Source organism: Vidua macroura, chromosome 6 (assembly GCF_024509145.1).
Source record: "Vidua macroura isolate BioBank_ID:100142 chromosome 6, ASM2450914v1, whole genome shotgun sequence".
NCBI classification, from domain to species: Eukaryota; Metazoa; Chordata; class Aves; order Passeriformes; family Viduidae; genus Vidua; species Vidua macroura.
Window position 1 is genome coordinate 114505 of NC_071576.1, and position 4977 is coordinate 119481.

Below are 4977 nucleotides of genomic sequence, written 5' to 3' on the forward strand. Positions count from 1 at the left end.
CTCCCGGCAGGCGAGGTTCCCTCCTGCCGAAGCACTGTGCAGGTGACAAACGTGCTGGCTGGGGAAATAGAGACCCCAAAAAGAAAAGGCCCCGACTGCAGGAGCAAAACCACGGCACCCCCGTGAGGCTCCACGACGGCAGGAACCGGTCCCAGTTTCAGGGGATAAGGATGGGACTGGTTTAGACACAAGCAAAATTATTTCCCCATCCACACATCCACAAAACCAACAAGGAACAGATTTTCAAGAGGACCAAGGCAGAATCAGCTATTCCTTTCTGTTTGGTACTTGAGATCTCGAGGCCAATACAAGCTTTTGTGGTTTTGGGGTATTTGGGAACTGTTCTTTTTCAATTCTTACCTGGGAGCCCTGGTCACACAAAGGACTGCTGAAAAAGGCAAGAATGACCCGGAAAATCCTCTGGTAGACATAAAGCTCACAGCAATGTTTGTCACGCAGCCCTTCCCCAAGAAATCTGAGGATCCACTCACGCTCTGTTTTCTATGGGTAGCCACAAAGAAAAACACCACTGTCGGACATTCCGACATTTCCAAAGGATACCTGCTCCTAAGAGCACAAAACCCCGGTTCCCTCCGAGTGCCAGCTCAGGGCTCACCACAGCTTCTTCTGGACTTCTCCATTTCCATTCCTACCAAATTTAATCGCTAACATCCACTGGGAACAGTCAGTCTGCAGCCCAAACATGCAGTGGAAATGGAATTTTAGAAGTTGCTGTTTCTAAAATACTTCAGTTGAACTCCAAGTTACTAACCTAAACTCAAAGAGGAACTGTAGCTAGCCGGGGCAGAACATTCTCTTCTCGTGCTCACAGAGCATACGCAGCACAACTCCTTGTGTGTTAGTGTCACGAAAACAACCAAGACCCCACAGAAATAACATTTTGAATTCCTATATGAAACAGAAGAAAGACGCTTCTAATTAACTACCCGTGGGAGAATGAGGTCTCGTCGTATTTTTATGGCTGCTTTTAATACATTTCTGAAGAATTACTGGATACCTAAAATGGGACTCTCACCTCAAGATCAAAACTGTAGAAAAGCTGGAGAAAACCCGGTACCTTTCTCAGGTCCAAATACCGGTGCGACAGAAGGAATCTCTTTACCCTTATGTACACGTGCTCCTCTGTAAAGAGAAAAAGCTGGCATGGTGGAGGAGGACAGCGCTCCCAATCCACAAGCACGGATGACAATTTGTGGAAGCTGCAGTCAGTGAGCGTGCAGCGCTCCGAGCTGGGAGAACAGCCCGGCAACTGCAGAAGGCCTTTGCTCTGAGGCGCGTTCCCATTGCTGCCCACCCTCCCCTTCTCTTGCCCAGGAGGAAAAGCTCAGGCAAGAGCGCACGAGCACAGAGCAGGTGAGGGGATCGACACTCCCCAGGGCTCTGTTTTTCACTCCAGCAGTGACCCACGCAGCACGTTCCAGTACCTGGCTTCAGGATCTGCTGTGCCACACGAGCAGCGCAGAGGGTGAGGGAGAAGGTGAACCTGAGGCTTGGCTGCCTGATTCCGTTCTGCACGGCATCCAAGAGATACAGCAACGGCAAGGGCCCCGGGAGAGAAGCCTGAAGCACAGCCCAAATGAACACAGCAGGAGCACAAAGACATCGATCAGCTTCCGGGACATTTCACGGGTCACACAGGTAAGAGCCCCAGTTCAGCAAATCTGAGGGTTTGGTGACATCAGGATCAAAACACCCGGAAACCTGTGAGAAAGAAACCGAACTGCACCCGGCTAAAAGCCGTCCCTGCCTCAAACTCCTTCAAACAACTTGTTCACGAGGAGGCAGGGATTGATTCAATACTCACCAGCCCATCTGGCCAAGGTCAGAGCTCTGTGCCCACCCAGGACACGGCAAACAGCAGGGACCTTTCTCCCACTCTCCAGCACGGACCTGTGAAGCCAGGGAGAAGTTTACAGAACAGAAGCAGCCAGAAGATGCTCTCTACTTCCATATGCTCTCTGATCGATCATTCCCAAGGAAAGTCCCCACGGATCGGAAGCAACAACCTCTCATTTCTCCTCCGCAATCATCACTGCTTGCCTTTCTGTGCGTTTCCTCCCGTGCCCGTCCCCAGAGCACATTAAGTCCATCTTTTGTTCCCAACCGCAGCTCTCCAGCACAAATGCCACTCCTCACACACACAAAGCAAACACTCATCTGCCTCAGCTTTTGGCTTAGAAAGTAAAAACCTCAGTGCGTCCGGCTACGTGATTAAAACACAGAGACGCACGGGTGGACATAGATGGAAAGCTTTTCAGGAGAGAAAAGAGCTGATTCGCTAGCACGCCTCCATACAGCTTCAGAAAAATCAGAATCCACAGCAACTCCTAAGACCCCTGCTGAGGAACCCAGCCCTCCTGGGAACACCCAATTCAGCAGCCACGGGAAAAGGATGGGAGAAGCCAAGCTTGGGGTGAAAAAAAGATGACATCAATACAGCAGCCTGTAAAAAGCCTTCACACAGCAACAGTGGGAACCAGTCCCATTTGCTCCGTCCCTGCTTTTTGGGATGACACAAACAGGAAATGAAAACACGTGCAACACAAGGCACACCTATAGGGTGTACCAGGTGCTCCTTTTGGCAGCGTGGATGACAAAGGTCTCTCTGCGCACTTACAGGCAGCCCGGTTTCAATCCATCCTTAGCCCAAGCCTTCCTCGCCTCCCATTCGCCAGCGCTCTGCTCTGGCCTTTGGAGCGCTGGCCCCGTCCTCCCGCAGCAGCACGGCACCGGAACACAGCGAGGCAAAGCGTGCCGGAGCCGCCCGTGCTGTCAGCGTACCTGTCAGCTCCCGGCGGTGGGCAACTCCGGCCCTGCGGGCAAGGGGGAGACGGCTCGGGCACCTCCAGCGGCTGCTCTGCCCCGATGCTTTCGCGTTCTCCTGCATTTCCCTGCAGCGGAGGGGGTCCGGGACGGGGGCGGATCGTGTCAGAGTGGAGACGGCGGGGAAGCACGGGGAGGCGGCGGGAACGCGGCGGGACGAGACAGGGACGCGGCGGGACGGCGACGACTCGCTTGACCTTCCAAAGATGGCGGCAGGAGGGGCGGGGAAAGCCGGGGCCCCGCTCCGCCGCCCGCGCGCCGCCCCGGCGGCATTTTCCGGCACGCGGTCGCTTCCAGCGTCTAGAGAGGGACGCGCGCGGGGATCGGGAAAGGGGAGTGCAGCCCTGTTCCGACGCCGCTCGCCCCCCGCCCGCCGCCCCCGGCCCGTGAGCGCTGCGACCGCGCCTCCGCCGCCCGCCGAAAGCGGCCCCGCCGGGCCGCCCTCGCCGCTGCCGTTCTTCTCGGTCATCGGGTCCCTTTGCTCTCCCGAATCTCCTTCACCCCTCCCCTCTATTTACAGACACCGCCCCGCTTGCCGCTCGCTCCCGCGCCTCGCCCTTCCCACGCTCGGCAGCCGTCCTTCCCCCCTCAGCCGGCACCCAGCGGCGAGGGGCAGGGCGCTGGCTGGGGGCGGCTGCAGTACCGCTCTCTGTCCACAAGGCGGCAGCACCGCCGGCGGCCACAGCCGGGGGCTGCCGCTCGCCCGGAGGGAAGGGAGGCAGAAAAGAACGGGGGCGATCCCCTTGGAAAAATCCTGAAAAATAAAGGGCCCAAAAAACATCCGCACACAAACTAAAACACACTGCCTCTAACCCAATACAACCCCTCCAAAATCCTTTTCTTTTAAACTCTCTCTAACTATCTTTCATATTTATACTTTTCACATTCCCATTTATCATGTATATTGATGCATGATGTTATTTCGATTCTATATTAAATATCTTCCTATGACTTCTATTTATTTCTATTTTATCTTTTTATAGATCTAGATATATATATGATACGTTTCTATATTTCTATTGCAAAAATAGTTCTGTTATTTAAAATAAAAGCCCTGCCTGTAACCAAATTCTAGCTCTATGATATTAATATTAACGATCTCTTATTTAAAAGAAAAATGCTGCCTGAAACCCACCCGCCCGCGGCGCAAGTGTGGCAACAGCCCGTGTCCGCAGTACTGGCAAGGCCGCGGGAAATCCCGGCGGGGCGGCGCCTGCGTGGCGCGCGGGCAGTGCAGCACGCGGACCACGATTTTCCCGCGCTTTTTTTTTTTTTTTTTTTTTTTTTTTTTTTTATCCGCCATATTGAGAAGGTCAAGAGTGTCCCGGCCGCCGCGACACCTTCATGATGGCGGCCGCGTGAGGCCCTCGGAACGGAGAGGCGTTTTTGCCGATGCCTGTCGGCGCCCGCTCACAACCTGACCGCCCGCGCAGCCGCTGAGCTCACAGTCCGTGGCCACGACACGGGAAAAAGCGAAAAAAATCCCGCGGGGCGGCGCCGGCGTCAGGGTGGCGTGCAGGCAGTGCAGTAAACAGACCGTGGTCCTCGTTTTTCCCGCCTTTTTTGCCGCCATATTGGGAAGGTCAAGCGAGTCCGCGACAACCCACTCCCAAGATGGCGGCCGCGGGAGGACCTCGGGCGACGGCTGCAGTACCGCACTCTGGCCACAAGGCGGCGGCACTGCCGCCCGCCCTGGGGCTGCAGGCGGGGAAGGCGCGCAAAGAAGAACAGGCGCGACCCCCTTCAAAACATCCTCTGCAATAAATGCCCCTAAACAGCCCGCACGAAACCAAAAAACACCGACAAAAAAAAAAAAAAAAAAACAAAAACAAAAAAAACTGCCTCTAACCCAATAATAACCAAAATAAAAAATCTTTTCTTTTAAGCTATATTTCAATCTATTTTATTCTTATGTTTCATATTTATATTCACAGTTTGATTTAGAATGTATATTCATGTATAACGATAATTTTATAATTTCTTACATTCATTCCTATTGCTTATAATTTATTTTATTTTATATTTTATACATATCTTAAGATATTGATTACATATTTCTATATTTAGATTAATATTTCTAAAAGGTTTATATTGTTTATAATAAAACCCCTGCCTCTACCCAAGTCAAAACCT

General features: G+C 52.9%; 1 long non-coding RNA gene across 1 annotated transcript; it reads right to left on the bottom strand.

The window, feature by feature from the left end:
• Window positions 1-373: 373 nt before the first annotated feature.
• Window positions 374-1563, bottom strand: LOC128809347 (uncharacterized). Its single transcript, XR_008437691.1, has 3 exons — window positions 1446-1563; window positions 1037-1143; window positions 374-501 (listed from the first exon to the last, which is right to left on the bottom strand). It is a non-coding gene; the product is annotated as an uncharacterized LOC128809347 (long non-coding RNA).
• Window positions 1564-4977: the final 3414 nt, after the last annotated feature.